The sequence below is a fragment of the Phalacrocorax aristotelis genome, chromosome 9 (assembly GCF_949628215.1).
Source record: "Phalacrocorax aristotelis chromosome 9, bGulAri2.1, whole genome shotgun sequence".
Classification (NCBI taxonomy): Eukaryota; Metazoa; Chordata; class Aves; order Suliformes; family Phalacrocoracidae; genus Phalacrocorax; species Phalacrocorax aristotelis.
The window spans coordinates 2,399,453-2,422,452 of record NC_134284.1 but is presented as its reverse complement, the minus strand read 5'-3'; the positions used below and the strand labels follow the sequence as shown (position 1 = coordinate 2,422,452).

The following is a 23,000-nucleotide window of genomic DNA, read 5'->3' as shown; positions in this document are numbered from 1 at the left end:
GTTAAAACAGCCCCAGATTCCTGCTTTATAAACTGCAGCATCTTTGCAGCAGAACAGGATACATACAGATCTGTTATTGTCCAAAAATCAGCCACAGTTAAAACCATGGGCCACACAACTTTATTTTTATCCGACCAGTACGAAAGTAGATGGGGAAATTCCAAGCATAAACTTTCATGTTTATTTCTGCTTTCAAGCATACTGTATCTCCATTTTTTCAAAAAGTACGGTTAGCATAAAGGTAGCACGGTTTTAAGCTATCCCATTATTTTTGCTAAGTAGACCCGCAGGTCGGTCACACCAGAAATTTGTTTACTAAGCATCATTAACAGTTAAATGTTTTTGAAAGTTCATATGCTATGAAACTTATATTACACTGTGTGATGCTTTACATTCCGCTGCAAACATTCTCGTTAAACACAAACCAGAAGCAAATATTAGTGAAAGATTTTTAAGTCGCGCAAAGGCATCTCCATATATAGAGCATACGACTGATATGATCAGCTTCTCAGAGACAGGGCTTATGTCTGTTAAACAGCTTTTCCTCAGATGTTATTTTATGACACCTTAGAACCGTGTTCTCCCCTTCTTTATATAGTTTATATTTGTGCAACTGTGTGGAAGACAATAGTTGAACTACTGCTGCTTAAACAAGCAGCTCTTTCTGTCTCTGTTGCCCTCTTTGCCTTCCTGACAATCTGATCAGGTCAATCATTTAACCTCACAGTTCAGAGATCAGCTAAGGCTTGCCCTCATTTGACCCATGTGAACAATAATAAGACCCCATTTCCAATCGGCTTTGCCATAACCAACCCGGCTACAATGGCAATTAACTTGGCAAGGTTTAAAGCCACTTTGAAAATTGTTCAGTGTCTGAGGAATGTTAATAGCAGAACAGCTGTTTTCAAGAATCTCACACTTTGTATTTCTTGTGTTAAGAATTTTACTAATTCCTCCCTCATTGTTTGTTCTCATATGACATAAGATATAAACAGATCTACTGACCTCAAAAATGTGTTTTCTTGCAAAGGGAGCAATTAAGAAAAACAGTATTTAGTTAAAATGCCTAAAAAGGTTTTGGTTTGTTTTCTGCATAAGGGTCTAATTTGGTTTCTTGAGTTTCTACTAACACATGCTTTGAGCAGGGGCTTGGACCAGATGACCTCCAAGATTCATTCTAACCTAAGTGTCTTCAGTTGTTGAAGTAAAAGTTGGTTTAGACTCTTTTCTGCTCAGTACAGCACAGGCTGTGAAGGAACCAATTCCAGCTGCTGAACTGCACTAGCCCTGACTTAGTGCCTCAGTTGAGTTCTAACCTGCTGCACACAGGGCTGCTTTATATAAATCAGAAGGAAACCCTACCAGTTTTCCAGTGAGTTACAAAGTTCGGGTTTCCAAATCTAGAAGGTCATGAGAGCCTAACACCTGGAAACCACAGCATTCATTTACACTGCACACTAAAATACAGCATTAAAAATATAAAAACGGTTCCAGTAATAAGCATTCACACATTAGTAAGTTGTCAAGATTGTATTCATAATGCAGCACTGCTGAGTATGTGCATTTTGACAATATTTAGTTACAGGACTGCACAGTACTATTTCCACAGGACTCCTGCCTTCAAGTTCCCTTCATGGTCCTTTGGCATTCAACCCCCAGTTCAAAAAATTAGACTTTCCAGGGACTCAGTACCAGTCCAGGTTCCCCACAGACCTATTTTACTATATCCCAATTCCTGTGATCTCCATTTCCCTCCTTATAGACAGATGCTTCAAGTCTCAGTATTGCCCACCAAGCTCCTTGTCTTAACACACTACTCCTGCTATCACCTCTGGCCGCCTTCGCAGTGAAAACAGAAAGCTTTGTGCTTTACTCTGCTTGAGCAAGGAGACTGGGAATGGTGGTATTGAGGTCTCGCTGCAGGCACTTTTGGTACCAGTCCCTGTCTTGGTCTACTGCAAAACAAGCCCAGCTCAGTACAAGCTGATATCTTGATCAGTACACATAGGAGTCCTTCAGAGCTGTGACGCCAGAAGTCTAGCTTTCCTCTACTCAGCATTTGCAAACTGTTTGGTGGGGTTTTTTTGTTTTGGTTTTTTAATTGTGTTTTCTCTTGAAAGATTCTTAATTTATTCAAGATGCAGTTCCACGTCAACAACAAAGAGCACGGGCTGGACACCTCAGTCACCTGGACACCTGCCAAATTTTATGTTTCTGTTTCAAATCATTAAAATTTCACACAAAAGAGGTCATCAGAATATTTTGATATGGACAGAATGATGCGTTTTCCCCTAATTTTGTTCTTGGAAATAGTCATTTTGACTGAATTTTTCCAGAAAGATTCAGCCTGAGGCAGATACCCAGTATACAAAAATTCAGGCCAAATAGTTAAAGTTTGGCAAAGTTATAAGCAAGAGAAAAATGATTTGTAATGGAACTTCTGGGCAATTTTAATAGATGGTGCCACCAATCCAATCTACAACACATACAAAAGGTACTTAAAATTTTATGACTTTTCTGGAAATCACTAAGTTTTTTTTTCATCTTCCAGAAATAGCTTGGTACAAATTTTCTGGGTTTGCTGTCTTCATGAATACTCCAAGTGACTGCTGCTGAACACAACTAGATATATCGTTGGAAGTGTGAGTTTCATCAAGGAAGGACAAGGATGTCTTACAAGAATGAGCAGGTGAGGGACTGGGCATGCGCAAATACACATATTCACAAGATGGTCCACATCCTTTGCACTGTGACAAACATTTCTAGAAGAAGAAATTACTTTTGATACAATTCAGAAGCAGGAAAGTTTTTAAAATTGCTGCCAGAAACAGCTGGACTAGAGGTAGCACTGAACATTTTTTGCATTCATATGAAGATGGAAGTGTGAAGTTTCATACTACTTCAAGATATTAGTAAAAATAGCATTTTAAGATTATCAGCATCAGTTCTGAAATTACAATTTTTAGGCAGGCATACTTGCATATGTACATACGCTCACTAAACAGAACCTTTTACTCATGTATCGTTTTGCACTGTAAATTCAAGAATACTTTTTTTATAAGATCACTCTCATCTCTTCAAAAAGCAGAGTTTATTCAGGCCTAATGTAACCCTTTTTCCTTATGATGTTGTTGAAATGGAATTTACTTGATTAACTTGTTACATTAGTGCTTAATTTAGTATGAGCAGTAGTCCTTGTACCTATTTTCAGCACTTGTCAGCAAACTGGTTGGTTAATTGCTTTCAGAGACTTTCAGATATCTTGCAATATAAAGTCAATGTAGCAAGCCTAACCTGAATAATTTTTAAGCCCTGAAAAAGGAAATCCATGGTTTATGACCAAAGGCAATGGTCGCATAGTGATTATGCCACTTGTGAACTTCTACTTCGATCAGGAAGAGCAAGCTTTACTGATGAGATTGTTTTCTCACCCTGTCCAGAAACTTCTTGTCTTCTCTGCCATGGCATCAGGTCCACTGATGCCACAATTCCCTACCCAACAGCAACTGAACTGAGACACTCGGTTTGGTTTGCACAGGTCAGGTGGCCCTGAGACAAAGCAAGCTTTCACTTCCTGAGCCTGTGCAGTGTCAGAGTGGCTGAATTTATTCAGTGTGTTCCTGAAACTAGGCAGTCAAAAATAAAAACTTATTTTTTGCATTATTTTCTACACTTAAAAATAGTTAAAATTATAAAGTGGCTAAAGTTTACCAGTATCTACAGAGAAGTACAAGTGTTTCAAAACATTAGTTGTTAAATAACAGAATGAAATAGGCGGCAGAAGCCACGCTCTGGTCATAGTTTTGTACTGTTTCCAAAATTGTGAATAACTAAAACACAACAGTTTCCATTCTCACATCTCCTGTCCTCTTGTAGAACATCTTTAACCTGTTCTCTCCTCATGCCACCCAGCTGGAAAATGTTCTCGTGGCCTCAAGAGACAGAGCAAAGCTTGAGGCGTGCACAGCAGCAGTATGGCTACCCGCACTGGCAGCACCTCACCCACATTGCCACTGCCAGGGCTTGAGTGGATATTGTACTATTTAGGAAAGAAACAGGTCTTTAACCTGGCAGCACCACTGGGAATCAGCTTGTCTTTGTTAAAAATATTAGGAGTTTGGTTATTTACTCCAAAGCAATATGCCCTGAAGTGAAACCGACTTGTTCATGGAAATTAAAAATAAAACAAAATAAAAAAGAGTGGTCTCATGAGCATTGCCCAGGGAATGTTTTGCTAATTGCCTGTACACCACCTGCTGCTTCAGCAGATGAGAAATGGAGTCTATTTAGACAAAAGGCAAGAAGATGACGTAGGCGAAGAAGGATTATCAATGCATGATCTTATCACCAACTCATAAGACCAGTTTGTTGGCATAAATATGTAAGAAAGAGTGAATGGTGCTGCATGTTGATTGAGAGGTACTGGCGGATGTCATATCACGCATGCGCAAAACAACCTTCCAGCAGAGAGCGGTGTGTGTGTACTGAAAGAACACCCTAACAGCGTGGGAGACAGTTACAGCTGGGTCAGCCTCCCGTTCTACCTCGTTCTGTGAATCAACAGGTTTATTTCTGCAAAGAGGGTAAAACTAGGCCCTCAAAAGAATTACAGGAGTGAATATTTCCTGCACTTTCCTAGAAGTTGAACCTTCCCAGTTACAGTTTTGTAGTCCTGTGGATCATTTGCTACATTGAGATTCACTGCCACAAAAGCTTTACTCCTCCTTCAGGAAGACTGAAGAACTTAAGTGCCTAGATTATTGAAAGGGGAAATTAGGGTATGTCTGTATTACATAAAGCAGTGTCGTGTCTGAGGTATCTAGGTTATCTCCAAGCATGCTGCACAGTGCACTGCTAGCTCTTGCCCCCAAAGCACGGCAGCCTTGTTGTCATACAGACTGTGATTCTTGGTCTAGCGTATCCTGCCTAGGCCAGGGAATTTCAGAGCAGTAGTATATTGAAATCTGAAGTATATGAAATCTGTTTTTAGTCTTCTTGTAAAACCACGTTTTTACTAAAAAAAAAACCACCCTGGTGTCTCAGCATTAATTTAATGATGCATGAATTTGCAGAAGTTACATTAAAAAAGTAATATAACCTGATGTTGACAAGGTACTTTAGAATTTATAAAAACCACCAAGGACAGTGCAAGGCAAGGAAATTCCAGTTTGGAAGGGGATCGGGAGCTAAATGACCGAGTTATAAAGGCTCCTCCATGCAAGGAGAAGAATACTGTCGTATTGAAAGAGTATTTCTTGGCTTAGAGGAAGTAGAACTGCATTTCCAAAAAAGCAGTAGCTGCATCAGTGACATAGAAGCCTAGTTATTTGGGGAGTAGAGTATTTTTTTTAAGTTTCAGTTTATTGTCAATAGCTTTGTGATCTCAGTTCTGCTGCTGTTAGAGGGACATCTTACACACAAAATTCCCACTGACTGGCATTCTTGTAGGCAGTTTTAGTGAAGCGGCTCAGTATTGAAGTCCACTTCTGAGGCTTGAGGCTTGTGAGAGTTGCTAGATACAGTCCTCTTTTTTGTGTAGATGTCAAAAGCTAATTACATCCAGGGCTATACACCAAATATCAGAGGTTGGCTAAGGTAGTTACTGCAGGGACATGGAAATAGAAACAATAAAAAGGGGCACTTTCCAAAGACTAGCATCGAACAGAAATTCCTCTTCTTTGGGGACAGGTTGCTATGCAGCGACACATCCTCTGAGTAGAAGAAAGCAAATCATCTTTTGCCTTGCCCACTAAAAAGATTATTCCTCAATCATTTCCCTTTTTAAGTATCTAAAATTAGCATTCATCTTATTTAACATAGATAGCCCTCTTGGGAACAAGAAAAGTTTACTCATTAATGCTGCGTTTTCTGAAAACTGATTTCATTGTCACAATCAGTGAGAGCCTAATGAAAGGGCTGTTTGTGTTGGAGCTAACTTTTAATCTTCAGAGAAGTCTGTAAAAGCAAAGTCCCTGAACCAGCACGAACTCTTGGCAGCTGTATGTTCTTTTGAAAGTGCTGAACATGATGAACTTAGCCTTATGGTTCAGTTTGCTAATAATATTTGCATAAGAAATGAAAAATGAATCTACATCTGAATATAGTCAGTGCCTTTCTGAGAAGGAGAACATACAGGGACGGAAAAGAAACTCGCAGTTGAGTTTTCTGCTTTGGATTGGTGTAATGGAAAATGTTATTCCCCAGTCACCTTCTTGACTCCTATTTATTACACAAGGTCCTCTTGCTTTCCAGTTCAGCTTATGCAGGCTTTCATGTTTCTGCTGAACAATTTCTTAGATACTGTAGGCCAAAAAATTGGATCTGCTTTTTTTTAACATATAGCCAAGTTTAGGCCAGACACTCAGCTGGATAAAACCACAAACTCTCAGAAGACTCAGTATCCCAGAAATTGCATTTCCTCTGTCTACCTACTGATTAGCGAATTGCCACAAGATCTTTAGCCGTGTTCATCTCCTTTGCTTCATTTTTCTAACAACGAAACACCAGAAATCCATATCCCCAGGTTTTGTTCTTGAACAGTGGAATTCTCATAAACATTGACTTTCTGATGTCCGCGCGACACAATAGTTTCTCAAGCTGCATTATTCCTGGATATAACGGAATCACTTTTTCTAGGGCAGTTGAAGGCATTCAGTACTTCTGAGGACTGTATTCAGTAGGAATCGTGGGGAGAAGGGCTTCAGGATCTGGCAGAACATTACACAGTGCTCCGCATCACTTAAGCGTTTCAGATTATGAGCTGACACACATGTTCCTTTTCTGAGATTTCAAAAAGACCTAAAAGTTATGATTGTAAGGCTTAGCTTAACTGACTTTTTTTTTCTTAATCCAGACATTGTTGTAATACATTTTCTGTAAAGAGAGAAAAAGTGTGAATGTGTGGAGTTTTTTGGGGCAGTGGAGATGAAAGGGAAGTTAAAAGAAGCTGACATCCTCCCTGAAGGACTGTTTTCATACTTATTTTAAAGCCTGGATACCAGCACTGGCATTAGTTAGAAGTCATGCATGCCACCAACATAAATAGGCTATCTATTCCTAAACAGGCTCGGGGAGAGAATTAGCCTGAATTTTTGACTCTTCTGTGTGTGTATGTGTGCATGTATGTATGCAGGTGTGCACACAGATGCTTTTTTTTCTGGTATTGCTTGAATGTCGTTTTGCTGCTTCTTGTGAAGTATCTATCGCAAGTACCGTTGGCTGAATTTCTGAAGCAATGGTTAGACATGTAATATCCAATAAGGTTGCTATTAAAATAAAATTGGGAAGGATTAATGAATCAATAGATTTTGACTACAGAGAGTGGGAATCATATGCTTATAGTAACAGTATTGTTTGGTTCTCTTCTTTCTGCTGTTACCTTGGTGATTTTGAAGAGGCGGAGATGGTATAATTTTCCTCAGGTAGGAATAGGGTCATCCAGTTCCCCCTCCCTCCCTCTGTCTGCCTCTCTGCCTCTCATTCATTTCTCTCACTTTTCTTTCTCCTGTTGAGGAAAACTTGTTTTTTTGCATGACTGCCAGGAAAGCTATTATCTACAACAGCTCAAGTGTCAGATCTAGCCTTTCTAGTATTGACAGGATATTTTGACAAGTATCAAGCATGCAATTTCAGCTGGCATGAGGTCAAAATAGTTGGGTACTGTACCTTGAAAATCAGGACGCTGTTTCTTTTTTTTTCTCTAGCTTCTCTGATATGACAGTAGCAACAGTAGTAGATAGAATAAAAAGAGTAAAAAAATAGTAAAAGGTAGAAGTAATATTACCAAGTTACTGAAAAACTACTCAGCATACAGGCATGTCTACTATGCTACAGTCAACATTTAAAAAAAAAAAACCAAAAACAAAAATACCCACCAAACCTACAAAAACTGCCGTGAAAATTTCTGACTAGAATAGAATTAAAATCTCTTGCATATTTTATCAAATACATCTATTTTAAACAGCAATAATTGCACAGGGACTCTCCATTCACTCCAGGGAGGGAGACAGCAGGGCAGGAATGGCTCTGAGAATTGATAGTGAAATATTGGCTTCTCAGAAGTCACTGGGAAATTCCTACTAAACTTCAGTGGGAGCAGAATTTCTGCCAGAAGTTACAAGGGTTCATATAGAGGAATGGCCTTATTTCTACATTTCTTTGGAGACTAATCTGCATTTGTAGTTCTAGTATGCTGGATAACGCAGAAGCAGTTTTCTTGCTGACTCAGACTGTTGGATGTTGAGGTTGTCTAAGGCAAAACCACTCCTAACTCAGGGTAAAAAAGAAAGTTTATTTGCAGGGTAGATTGTTGTCAAAGAAATATAGGAATCTTGCTTCTTCTGCAAATTTTTCTTACAGGTTTAAGACTGCTCTTCCAAGAAATAGTAAGGGGGCTCAGCTATGAAGGGGCTGGATTTCTTTATTTTCATGCACCAGCTTGCACAATGAGGCTAGGAAGTAGTGTAATAGAAGTCATAAAAGCTAATGAGAAGACAGTAGTACTGTTGGTAAGGTGTTCACTGCTTTTTTAAGCAAAAAAATGTAATAACATCCTCCACAATTTGCAGTCTCCAGTTCCTCACCTTAATGAAACACCTTCTGTATGGATGAACAATTTGCCTTTTATGGAAAAACACTTCATAATGACTTAGTTACCAGCACAATAAAAATAGATAGCTGGCTCCATAAAGATGGGCCTCCATAAAGGTGAAGGTTTCCTCTGCTGTAGGAATCCTGAGAGCCAAAGTTTAATCAGAAGGGACAGGCCTGGGCGTGCCTTTTGAAGCTTGTTTCTTTGCTGTTCTGAAAAAGAATGGCACCTTCCCTTATCTAATTGCCTACAGGCATATTTACAAAGAAGACATCCCCCAGCTTTGAGATATATGTGCCTTGTCAGCCACAGTGAGATGATAGATGGTTACTGCTGCACCAGAGCAGCAGAAAGATTTCAGTCTAGGTGCTTAGCTGTCCCTCCACTCTGCTTTCTGCACCAGTTCAGAACCACAAAGCCTGTTGTCTAAGGTTTTGCACTGACAACATTTTCCATGGAAGTAAAGGCTTCACTTCTGTCAACTTCAGGTTGAACAGGAAGAAAAAAATGTTTGGAAAAGAAAACAGACTTGTTACTTTGTCTGTTTTCTCACTCCTTGGAAGACACTTCTAGTAGTTCAAGTTGCTAGGGACCTATGAGAGAAAAAGCACTTTTAAGTGAGGGATAAAAAAAAAGATGCTTGTGGCATGTATTTTTCCATACAGATAAATAGTAAAGCATGCTAAATTACACATTAATGAAATCTGGTGCACCACCATTCTATAAGCTTTGACTGTTAGTTTGAAGTAAAAGGGAAAAAAAAAAAAAAGAACAAAAAAAGAAAGATTTTTTCAGTTTAGAGTTGAAACCATGACATTAATATTCTACTTCAGGGTGACTGGCACAAGTTCTGCAGGACCACGTTGCACATTTTGGACACATGTTTATTGTTTTAGTTTTGCCATAGCTGAAAAGAACTAAGAATAGATATATTTTACAGTCGACATTAAACAGAGTGCTTTAAATTTCACCTGCAAAATATACTAATGCATTCAGTTGTGTGTGAAAGGCCTACTTATGTCTACACAAGCAGATCATGTTTTAGGAAGCTCTTATATAAATTAGCTCTCTAATGATCTCAGTGTACCTGAAGGCTAGCAGGAAGGGGGAAGTATAGCAAATAACCTCATTCTGATCAAATGAATTGATCAATTAATATTAAACAATGTTGAAACTACGTTACTTCTCAGGATATAGTACAAGGATGCTGTTTTCAGCAAGCAGAAGCCTTGCTTTTTCACTATTATTGTAGGGGACAAGTTTGAGGGCAGGATGAGGGATCACAGTGCCTAGCACACTTTCTGATATGCTGAAAGAAATACGACTAATGGAAATACCCAAGGGCACGTTAGCAGAACCCGTGTTCCATCACCAGCTAATCTATTACTCATGAAGAGTAGAAATTTTACATGTTGCACTTCTGAAATGCATCTAGAGAAGAACACCAATGGTCATTACTGAGCCGATGGGTATCAGTGCTGCAGTATACTCATTGCCTTCTGTAGTAGTTCCTTTTCTTGTTTCTCTTTAACCCTTCCAAATTACTGGAAAAGTAATGGACTAAGCAGGCAGTAAGACACAACACGTAGCGCTCTGTCGCTCTGTCCTTAACATAAACACAGAGTTATACCTCTCTGATTACATGGGAAACTCGAGGGAGAGCCAACTCTCATATCGTAGGAATGAAACTTTCATTAAGGCTGATAAAAATGTTGAACCCACATGAAAGCAACTAGAGCCCCTGACCTGAGAAACAAACACTTCTGCCTTTTGCCATTAGCACACCTATGAGAATATTGGCCTATGAGCTCATGAAAGAGGAACTCTGAAAACAGGAGGTCAACAGACTCACAGTCTTTCCTGTTTCCTGCCTCAGAGCTCTCCTGCTGGGGCTAACTACTGCCCCTTACCCATTTCCTGACTTGCCATAACCTAACTCCCCTGGTTTCTCTCCCTGTCATATAAGCTGATGGAGAAGGTCTCCCCCTGGAGTTCTCCTTTATTTGGCTCGTCACGTCTTTGCCAAACTAAACTTTCTTCCAGGCTTCCCCAATTTCTCCTACTGCTCCCAGGGTTTAGCGGAGCCATGAATGCTTGGCTGAGCAACCACTAACTTGACCCAAATCACATTAATATGTTGACTTGACAAATTAATAAGTGTACTGTTCACCATCTCTTTACCTGTTTTTCTTTTTCAAAAGGCTGCCAAATGGCTATCATTAGGTAATGGCAGAGATGCTGATTTCTTCAACAATCCATGTGTCTTAACCTTAATTTTTAGTGAAAAACAGTAAGATTATTAAGGTGTTAAGAGTTATCTTCAAAATGCTCCCAGTCAAGAGAAGACAATTTCGACCATGCCATGTTGATTTGGTATCCACTGTAAAAAGATTGCCTCACACAGTCTCATTTTTAGACAAAAAATGCCCTGCACAACTGACCCCAGGGTTGCTATACACAACAGGGAAGCCAGGCAGAGTATATAGTGTTTTCTCTAGGTGGGTTTAGTTTATCCAGAAAGTATAAGAATGCTGTGCTCTAAGTCTCTGTTTGGTATCTTCTGTGCTTTGAAAGAGATTTTCTGATTTCTAGCTACTGCTGGAATATCTTTGACTTGCTCTATATTCATCAGGTTTCTCTATAGTTGATTATGTGACTTTCTCCTCAGGGATGTTTGACAGGTCTGTAATATGAAACAAATAAAGTTAATCAACTTTTAATAAGAAAATTGTCAATTTTCCTTTCTCCAGAACATTATCCTGGAGGCTAAGGTCACAGTTATGTGGAGAAGAAGAGAAAAAGAGGTAGGCAGTTACTGCCTGGAAGATTAAACTACCTCTCTCCCCACAATTGTCTCATCAATACATACTTAGTTAAACCCTGTGCTCAGCTTGCATTTAGCTTTGACATATGCTACTTCTGTTTAGACCAGAAGCATGGCTTGTGTGCCTAATCTTTCTAGCTATATCAGTTCCTCTAATAAGGGATATTATCACTACCTACAAATCTTGTCTTGCTTAAATCCTTGCACTACAATAGCTACACCAATACTGCATGCAAATAAAAGAACCTGTCAGAAATTACTGTTACCTCTTCTACACAGAGCGTAACAAACCAAATCAAATATATAAAAAATATACTGTTATGATGAAAAACTAACTCATGATTTCACACAACCATATGTTGCATCTCCAGTTACAATGGAAATTACAAGTAATCTAGCAACCTCATTCCAGAAAGAGGGTTGCATGGGTGAGTCGTGTCCAAAAATGCAACATCACAACACTAACAAAAATAGGTGCACGACTATCTCATCACCACACATGATCTAAGACACACTGAATTTTCTGCTAATTCAGTGTCAACCATTGACACAAAACTACTGCTTTAAGTGTATCTTGTCCGTGAGACATGACTGTATATAAAAAGCAGCTTCTTAGTCAGCAGAAGAGTTCTCTGTCTGCATTCAGCATCGGAGCTGCTTAGTTCCCAGACAAAAATAGTATCTGACTACACTTAGTTTCTATAGCACTGCAGAGTTAATTCAGAGATAACCAAATTAAATGAGGGTTCCTTTCTTGTTGGTCCATGTTTGAGTTTCAGGCACAATTACTAAAAGCAATAGGATGGCAGAGCAGTCAACTCAAGTGTTTGTCACCATTAGCACTAGTACTGATCCACAGAAAAGAGATCTTAAATTGGATTTACAAGGCAGAAAAGTACCCTTGGGCTAAGGTTAATTTAGCCCAACTGATCTAAAGATTCAGGAGACAATATGTGCAGATGCTGCCTCACAATGCCATCCTTGACTAAAACCATGTTACTTTAAGAAATGTGTTGTCCCTGAAAAAATTCAGTGTCTTCATTTACTATTTCAAAGGATTAAGAACCTGGGAGAAATGAGGACAGCAAGCAGCAGCATAATGAACCTAGGCTCCAGGAGATCTGATTTCAGCTTTTTTTAGGGTTTTCTGAAGAGCAAAGGGCCTAGAAAAGCTGGCTGGCTTTCAAAGACAACCTCCTGAAAGCACAAGAGTAGTTCATGCTATTGTGCAAGAAACCAGGCAGGTATCTTAGGAGTGAATGAATACTCAGCTAAATGGGGAACCCTTGACTGAGCTCTGTTTTGGGTATATGTAAGGTGGATGATTCTAGCAAGGCTTTATAGAGAGTCAGTCTCCCATAGTTCAATTTTAGAGAGATATAGATTGGACGAGTAAACTACAAAGTGGATGGAAACCCAGTCAGACCACCAGGCATCACTGGTGGCAAGCTGAACAGGAGCCAGCAGCAGACCAACAGCATCCTGGATTATATTAGCAAGAATGTGTAACATTCAGGAAAAGTGACTGTTCCCCTCTATTTGGCACCTGTGAAATTGTGTTTGGAGTGCTATGTCCAGTTGTGAATGCCCTTGTACATACTAAAGTATGTCAAGTGGAGGACCACAAAGATTATCAGGGGATCTGGGAAGTGAAGAGAGAAGCAGAGACAACTTTTGTTCAGCCTGAAAAAGAGATCAAAGGGGAATCTAATTGTCTTCAACTTGCAGGGGAATAGAAGGTGTTACAGAGAAGATGGAGCCAAATTTTTCCCAGAAGTGTATACAGTGGAAAAATGAGATACAATGAATACAAATTACAGCACAGGAAATTCTGCACAGGTACAAGGAAAAAAAGTCTTCACAGTGGAGGTGATAAATCTCTGAAACAGGTTGCTCAGAGAGGTTGTGGAATCTCCATCCTTGGACACATTAAAAGTTCAACTGTATACAGCACTGGACAATCTGCCCTAACAAGTTTTGAGCTGCTTTGAGAAGCAGGTTGGGCTAGTTGACCTTCAGAGGGAAATTCTAGTGTAAATTACCATATCATTCAATGAGTTAAGAGATCTTCATCTCTTCAGCATCTTCTATTGACTATTATAAGCCACTCCCACTTAAGTTGCTGGCTCCTGTGACTCCCATTTGGAGGATGTGATATAGCTCTTACAGAGCAAAGTAGACCTCTAAGTTTTATGATACCAGGCCTCTCTAGAATCAGACCTTTAAGTTTTATAATATTTAAGGTCTCCGAAAAACTATATAGAATATACCACAGCCACTGCTATGCTAAAGCAAATTAAACTGAACCTACTATATTAGCCTGGGTACATGGATTCACAACACAGGGGTTGTAGAATCACACCCTGTACTATGATTTAATTACTAGCACCAATGCTGAGACTGATCTGCGTGTTTGTGGCCATATACCCTCTGGTAACCAGAGCATGGAGATTTAAATCAGCCACAATGGCGAAAAGGGGAAGAAAGAGGACAACTTTTAGTTTAAAAACACAACTTGAGGGTGGTTTCTGTTAATTAAGAAATTGTTGTGGTTGTATCTGTGGGTTATCTTCTGTTTTTTTGGTTACAGAATTTACTTGCTACAAAGTCTTGGCAACCAAAATCAAGTCTGCAGTTATTTTTAACATATTAAACATATCACACTAAACCAGATTCTGGAAGTTTTAGTCATCCTGAGTAGAGTCTAGATGGAGCAACGAGAATCAAAGGCATGCCTTGAGGAGAAACCTATAGCTCAGTTTGAGCCAAAGTGGCAAAATGAGGCTCATAAAGACCTGCTAAGTGAAAGAAGTAAAATCTTGACTAATCAGCTTTACACTATGTGAGTCACTTAACTGCTGGATATAGCAGATCATATTTTGGGGAACATAAGTATTTTGTGTTTTGATCCAGGCCTGCTACCTTTCACCGAAATACCTATGTTTTAAAGTCAGTTTTCCCCATTTCTTTTCTGCATCTTCAGATTACAAGACGATAGTGTGGAGTACCTAAAGAAAAACATTACTTATCAAGATTTTACAAAATCAAAAAGGAAACAGTCTTGGGTTTTTTAATGTATTTTCCATTTCTTACTCGTTGAATTGCCTGGAAACATGAGTGAATCCACCTTTTGTGACAATGCTTAACATACAAACCAGAATACTCTAGCAAGTTGCTTTAAAAAATAGCTTTTCTAACCAATTTTTTTTCCCCTGCATGCTCTAAACAGTACTCTGAGTAGACTGCTGGCTGGGTGCCATTCAGACACGTAAAGGCACCGAGACTGTGAAATTAATAATGTTAATAATTTTATCGGGCATTTTATGTTGCAGCATGTTTGAAAACACTGAAGGAAAGTAGATTAATGGTTCTTTTTATCTAGCTGTTTTTAAAATAATTGCAGCATAAGCCAAGTAAAAGAAGGTTCCCTCTTAGAAATCTATGTTAACCCAACCATTTATCCATTGCTATTCTTAACAAGATCAACAGTGAGTCATAGCTAATTTTCCCCCTCAAAATTAGCAGTGGTATCCATGTACAACCCTTGGACACAATTGGAGATACCAGAGTCAGGTTTCTTTGTGGTGTTTTATAGTCAGACCAATAAGAATAAAGGCATTTGAATCCGTAATGAGCAAACTTTAAAAGTATATCCAACTGGTTTGGGCAATTAAATGTGAATGCAACCATGAATCAAATGTGCATCTTTCTATACAACTAGCCTATTACATATTAATACCACAAGACAGAAGACTTTGTCACAAGAATATTGAACATTGACTGCTGATTAAATTAGTGCATCTGCATTGCTTTGTAAACTGTCCCAAGAGGTAGACCAGAGACCGAAATAAATGTCTATGTATGAAAACCGTCTTGCTCAAAGTAGGCCATGCTTATGTTCCAGAGAGAATGTAGGAAAACCCCGAATACACTCAGTTGCAGCCCTGCCAAATCAAGGCTTCCAGCTATCCCATCAGTCTTTGCAATGATAAGCACAAGCAGAACACCTGAGGATGGTTTTGCCCTGCAGAGTGCTTGGAGTCCACTCTAAACTTTGGCGTTAGCTAAATTTTAGACAATCTAAGCTGAGGCTAAATGCAGACTGGTGGCTACCAAGGATCCTGAAATTCATACCGCAGCTGTGGGGTCAACACACTTTGTGAAGTTCAAACATGACACGAAGAATAGAGGCATAAACCACTAATATAAATGTCCAAAATATATTGAAACAGCAGGGAAAATAATAAAGAAAACTTGGCGCTTCATTTTTCATCTTTTTTGTTCTCTTCTTTCTTCTGCCTTTGGGGGTTTTTATGCTTTCCCTTCACTTGACAGTATAACTTCGTTTAAGCTCATACAGCTATTTACTTTGCTTAGTAAATCAGAAACAACTTTATGAACTAAGTCTTCTCTCATTTAATTTGGCTTCACATTAATGACTTCATGACAAACTCAGTAAGCACAGAGCAGAGAAAGCTTAGTCTAGATGATGCCTAGTCATTTGTTACTGCTTTTAATTGCACAATGTATCAGAATTTGCAACCAGACAAAATAAACTTCCTCTTTTTTTTGGTAGCTTGCTACATTCACTTTCACTGAGACAAATATCTCTGTAAGATCGCAACATCACAGACTCATTCAGGTTGGGAGAAACCTCAGAGAGGTCCCTAGGGTGGCCTTCTGCTCAAAGCAGGGTCAACACTGGATTCAAATCAGGTCATTCATCCCACAGCCTCTCTAGTTTACCAGTTCTAAGGAAAATTTATCCCCATGGAGAAAATTTTTCCCTACGTCTACTAAGAATCTCCTTGTTTCAATTTATTATCATTGTTTCTTATTCTCCCACTGTGCAGCTCAGCCTTGCTCTGTCTTCACAGTAACCTCTTTGTAGGCATTGGAAGGCTGCTATTAAATCTGTCTTGTATGCAGGCTGAACCAGCCCAGTTCCTCAGCCTCTCCTCACTGGGTAAATGCTCCAGCCTCCAGCCATCTCGGTGGCCCTCTGCTCAACTTGCCGCAGTTTATCAATGTTTCTTGTGTTGGAGGCCCATAACTGGATGCATTGTTCCAGATGTGAGCTAATGGGTGTTGACTAAAGGAGTATAACCAATTCCTATGGCTATGCTCCTATTGATAGAGGCCAGTATGTGGTTAGCCTTCAGCCAATAAGCAGGACACACCTCTTGTTCACAAAGGCTAAATCTAGGTAAGACACGTGAAATCTTGCTTGGACATATACCTGTTTTCTGGCTAACCAGAAGGAACCAAAACTTTCAGCATGATACTACATTCACCTTTTTTTCCTCTGGTAAGAATAAATTAAAACCTTTTCAAGCATAGTCTAAGTAGTAGCACTAATGTACCAAAATTGTCTATGTTTTAAAGCATTTGCTATTTTTTGCTAATTAAAGTCTTAGTTTTCCATACATGTTACAATATAAGTCATTAATACAGGAGAGACATGGACTTTACTTTGCTTGGCAAGTTTCAGAGCGTAAAACTCCTTAACTTTATTTTACACCTACAGTCTTCAAGCCTTGGCAGACAGTTTACAATGGGGAGATCTGAAAGTAGGTAAAATTTCTGGCATTAGACTAGAGTGTAGTGTTTAAAGCTCAGATCCAGCGGCAAGCTGAAACATGGTTTGAGAAGGATAACTTTGTTGTTTTTTCTCACAGTATCCCATAGAGTGCGTGCCAACATATATAGAGCCAAATTCTGCTGTCAGCTATACCAAAGTAAATCCAGAAGTACTTCAATGAAGTTCATTGAATTACACTACATTCATGTTTATGTTCAGAAGAAAAATGCTCCTTAATTTCTAAGACAAGCTAGTCACAAGGTGTTATGAACACACAGCCTTTCAAAGCTTAGAGATTTATCAAAAAGGTAGGTCTTGCAGAGTGCTGCAAGAGTTCCTGGGTCAGGGCCGAGACTGTAGATTATCAAGTTGCCATCTGTGAGGTAAGGCAGAACAATTATCCCCGTTCAGAAACTTAGCCAACCTTGGCTGTAGCATGATGCATCACAGTTCAAGCCTCTCTTATGTAGGGTCTGACATGTGAGGGGCTGGCTGAGAGCATTCACAGAGACAGATAGGTTAGCGGTTGGACTCGATGATCTTACGGGTCTTTTCTAACCTTAACGATTCTATGATTCTATACCATCAGCTATGGACCCAAGCGTAGCGTGCACTACCTTCTTATGCCACAGTGACTTTATCATGCCTCTGAGTCCTGAATTTTCTCATCTGCAGAAAAGTTTTCTCAACTAAGAGCGCTGTACTTCTATCTCTACATCCCCCATGAGAAGGTCTGTAACCACTGAGCTATATAGGTTGTAGGTATAGCAGCATGTAGTTATACTAACTGTAAAAAGGTGAGGTAGAAGGGATGGTGTTAAGTTCATCAGCCAGTGAAGGAAATAACCCCATGTTTTAGAAAGGATGAAGAGCATGTGACTCAGCTGAGTGTTGATGGTCTCCCTTTGTGGGTTTGTCCTGTTCCTCGCCCTGATCTGGCCCAGCAGTACTCAGTAAGTTTCATGCTGTCTCACACCCATTGCTCATGTCCCCAGATGAGTCCCTGTGCTGACTTACCAGCACTCCTAGAAGTGCTGGGCGCTCCTTTCTGTCTTGGCCTATCACTTTCCATTCCTCTCTACCCATGAGGAGGTTGTGCCACACTGATCCCCCCCACCCCAGAATGTTCTACTCTCCTTATCCCACTATTGACCACCACATAGATCACAGCATACATAGAGGTCAGGCCAATCATAATAGCATGTCTCTTTTGAACGTGTTTTAGGCAATATACTCTCAAAACGATTGTCGTGAAAGTCTCAGACCAGCAAAAAAAGGACAGTTAGGGAATTGCAGACAGATGAGAAGACAGGGCTGCCTGAAAGAAGCAGATTGCTGCACCATCCTTGTCAAAGACACTTTGCACTGAATCCACTTTGTCCCAAATACCATTCACTGACTTGTAACAACCCAGGTGGCAAACACTGGAATCTTTTGCCCAAGGGCATCCAAGCCTACGCTGCCTAGATAGTGCGCTCATCACCAGACAGTAGGCTGGGCTGAGGAAAGTGAGGACTCTCCAAAAACACTAATGAGCCTGTGTTTGTAGGCAGCCAAGAAAGCAGAATCTGCGGTACAGTCCAGCCACTGACAAGGATGGGGAGTTCGGTGTCCTAGCCTCAGTGCCTGGAGCTTGATCTGCACCTGGTACTCGATATCCATTTGCGTTATCAGGCCAGTGAGCAGTAACCAGAGCAGAGCCCAGGGCTCACTCTCAGACGAGTAGCCTAACCACTAAACCACAGAAATCCTCTCCTCTTAGTGCTTGCTTTCTCTCTGTTTACATTGCTCTCTATACAGTAGAAATACCTCAAAAGAAGGGGCAGAGCTCACTATCTGAGTGATTCACTACCCTGTCCAGGTGACATTCTCGTGGATCTTTCAGTTCAGATGGAGTGCCAAAAATACAAGCAATAGAGTATAGTACTCACCGCGTATCACATTGAGCTGCTTTCTGAGCACATATTATTGATAGATTTGTCAGTAACAAGATTTTTTTTTTAATAGGCTGCTGCAGGAGAGGATGTTGTTAGTAACTTCTAATTTAAGACAAGATGTTAAACTAGCCTGGAGACTTTAACAAGAAGCAGCATTAGTGAACCTGCTTACTTTCAAGGACAGCAGAAGCTGCACACGTGGCTGCTTGCATTAAAGGGCACATATCTTTGAACTCTGGTCCAAGATGAGTCCAGCTCAGACAATTGCCATAAATTAACCTCTGTCTGCAGTTAGACAGCTGAGCTCATCTAAAACACTCATGCAATCAAAACATGTCCCAGAGGGGTAGTTCAGCTTCTTCATCTCTTTGCTCTGGCTTCATCAGGTTGGGACCTGTTTGTAGGTGCAGTGTCCTGCCCTGTTCCTTGTGCCAGCTCTGACTTACTAGTGAGCCAGTTCATTACAAAACCAGCTGAAAACTGTTCATTCTTCTGCTGGATGAGTTTTGTGTCACTTCAGAAGCTGAATTAGCTTTTCACTGGGGATCCAATGAAATGCAGAGCTGGCAGAAGTGAGAAGGTGTCCTATGAGCAGTGGAGCAAAAGGAATAGGGAATTTGGTGCTTTGGAAAAACCACAGCATTCCAGAAACCGCTGCATTCTACTGGGTGCTTAAATTGAGAGTTTTTACAGAAATGAAGTAGTGCATTTCAATCTTTCGGAATGAAACTTATAACGTAATGGAAAGGTATAATCATTCACCAACAAAAAAGTCAGGCCAGAATCACCAACAAAGATGTTATGGGAAGATCTAATGCAATAACTTCAGTGATGTAGGGATTCATACCAAAGAAAGACCTAAATAAAGTGAGTTTGTACATACTCCATGACTCCAGCCTTCCTTCATCTTACCCTGATGGGAGACAAAAGTCAAGAAAAAACCCCAACCTATTCAAGATGAAATAAAATAACCTCTTAACAACTGCACAATCAAGTGCAGTTGTGTTGGCTGGCTAGCAGTAATCCTATGAAATAGATAAGAGCACATTTACACCAGAAAAACCTCTATTCAGTGCAAAAGAATGCAATAGTGAGCTTCTGTCTGAAGCCAAAAAGCTAATGTGTAAAGCTTTTTGAATCCGAAGAGTCCTGTGTTACAAATTGGACCTGCAAAATGCCGCTGACGTGTCTTAAATTCTTGAGGTATCCAAAAGATCATTCTACACAGCAGCAGTGTTACAGCATCAATAAGAGCCTGTACTGAATTGGGAAACCATCAGTTTGACTCAGCACTCATGTCATTCTATCTTAGATGTGCTATCTCCTGAAGAAGAGAAAACCCTTTGAGGTAAATCAACTGAGGTTTGTCTCAAATAACCTTTTTTTTTTTTTTTTAACCTCCTTCTTATGTCTGCTAGAAACCTGAGCTTAGTGGGCTACTGAACCTACAAAAGGTCTTGCAGGATTGAGTAGAGACTTAGAATTACGCTTTAGGCATGACTGCCACATAAATCCCTGCTGAAGGTAGTCACAAACTTAAACAGTTGAATAAAATTGTTACAAAATGAAAGGGCTAGCAATGTCAGTGCACCTCATCTTCAGGAACTTGTCTCTGAGTGACTGTTTAGGGATTTGCTAAGCAGCATTTGTCATAATTCCCTATCCTCTCACTCCTGTAGGGAAATGCTGCCAGTCTGCCTATGCCAGCCTGGGGTCCTGGGCAGCAACTTTGACTCAGATCTCAGTCAAGAGCCTAAGTCCAATCAGTATCTAAATATTACACTTGTTCTTGCATAGCATCTCAAAGCCTTTGACATTTTGATCCTTCAGGTTCTCCTAATTTTCTATCTGGAGGACAAAAGCACCCTTCTTTCTTTTTGTTTGTAAATGCAATTTCTTCCTCATTAAGCCTCTTCTGAATGCTCCTACACAGAGAAGTTCCCTAATCTGCTCTTTTGGTTGCATCATGCTTGTCTTGGAATTTCACCAGTCATTAAGTATCATGACCCATTTACTCTCTCTCATTCAGTATTGAAAACAAGCAGTCAGTTCCTTCCATCAGCCATCCCAGATGATAGTTTATATTATATTTGAAGGAAGCACCCTTTCTGTTTTCTTCCATTCTTCTTTGAGGATTGTCCTGTACTAATCTGCAAAGCTGTGTGACTACTGTCCTTCAGTTCCTCAGTTCTTAACTAGTGTGAAGCCTATGAAAAACTTGACTAGTTTTAAGGTGTCAGCAGTAAGGACTGCACATCGACAGGACTGACAGCAGGAGATCTGCTTACCCAAACAGTGGCATTTTAGGCATTGTGTACCTTCCGCTGCTGCTCCAGAGGGCTGCCAAAGTCCTCATAAGTCCTATGTCAGCCTTGTGCAGTTATCTCGGGTGGTGGAAGGCATCCTGAATGACACTGGACACCTTCATTTAGGCAATGGAATACCTCTTATATTGTCTTGTTTCCTTGCACTGCCTACCCTGCCTTTATCCAGAATTGTAACATATTACTTTAGGGAGGGCTTGAAATGCAGCAGCAACTACCTATGAGAACTAAAAGTCCTGTACAACAATGCACACAAAAAGGATGTGATGAAGGCTGCTAGTTAAAGCCAAGTGCTCCAGCAGGAGAACGAGCAGTGGCTGGGGTGTGATAACTGTGGGCAAGAAGTGGAATACTTGTCTCCCCGCAGACAAGCAAGATGTTGCAAGAGTGCCCTGAGGTTTTGTGGCTGTAATCGTTGCTGTTCTGTTGACAGTTCGTTTCTTCAATAAAATTGAGGCACAGTCTCCACATCAGCTGTTTTCTGCCTCTGGTACATCACTAGGAGTACCAGTGATGTACCACAGGTCACGCTAGTACACCATTGTATGAATGTTCATTAGGAATTTAATTCCAGACTGGGCTCATTTTGTGTGCATCCTAATCATGATCGTTTTTGCACAATATCATATCTAAGTTTTTTATTGGCAGGAAAAACAAGCAGCGTAAGTCTGTTTGAACAAGTTTTTACAGAAAATAGCCTCTAAATGTGTAAGTGTGGATTCAGAATTAAAACTTGATTTGTAAGAGTTAAAATAATTCAGTCATAATTTGGTCAGAAACTATATAAACTTCACCTTTCTAAGCAAAAACATTGAAAATGCACACTAACAAGATTAACAGCAGAGCACTGAAACTTACAGGTTTTTCACATATTTTGTAATCAAACACTCTCTGAAGCCTAATTACCACATGTTTGATGTAGGTGTTGATTTTGTTGAAACTGTCTGTACAGCCAGTGCAAACAACCCAATAATCCTCAGCCCGTATTTGGCTCCATAACCATTTTAATGGCTTTTTCCACATTTATTGCTGGCAACATCATACTTCCACAGAAGCTGGGTTGTGCTTTTTGTGTTGGTTTTGTTCTTAATTTATGGGCAAGCTCTTTAATTGAACTCTTAAGAACACACTGTGCATTCAGAACCTTTGCAAACAGAAGATGCATTTGAGAAGATGTTAATATAATCTGCACTGTGGAACATGGATGCTCACTGTCTGGTGAGCACTTAAATTCAAATAATGAAAGTAATCAGAGTACTTGCAACTCCCTATTACATGTTTGTATAATTTGAGCATCAAGACTATCAGAGGATGTGTTCCAGTCTCAGAACAAATCTCTTTCACTTCCTTGCTCCCTAAGTATTCAAGGTTTTTGCCTCACTACTGCTTCCATCATCTGACAGATATATTTCATCATTTCTTACCAGAATATATTAAAGGAGTTTTCCTAAAGGTCAGCCAAAGAATCCAACTGTGACACAGACCTCCAATATGCTGTAGGAAAACAAGAAAGGGACAAGTGTGAAAACAGTGCAATATCCTTCCTGTATTTTCCGAGTTGCACCACAAACCAGATGACGTTTGTTTTAACGTTTTTTAATGGAAAAGATAATACATTATAAAGAAAACAATTCTGGGTAATAAAAATATTTTTTGAAGGAATATAAACAACATCAAAGGGATGCCACAGAAAAAGAAAGATCACAGAATTAAAACTTCAGTGTTCAGAATGAGCCATTTTTTT

The 23,000-nt window shown here is 39.8% G+C and overlaps 1 long non-coding RNA gene across 1 annotated transcript in view; it reads right to left on the bottom strand.

The window, feature by feature from the left end:
• The window catches only part of LOC142061773 (uncharacterized), a 50,718-nt gene extending 27,973 nt beyond the window's left edge, over positions 1 to 22,745 (bottom strand). The window contains exons 1-2 of the long non-coding RNA XR_012662239.1: positions 22,681 to 22,745; positions 9,127 to 9,183 (exon numbers count right to left, since the gene is read on the bottom strand). This is a non-coding gene — a long non-coding RNA (uncharacterized LOC142061773). The remainder of the gene's footprint in view (positions 1 to 9,126; positions 9,184 to 22,680) is intronic.
• Between the last annotated feature and the right edge of the window lie 255 nt (positions 22,746 to 23,000).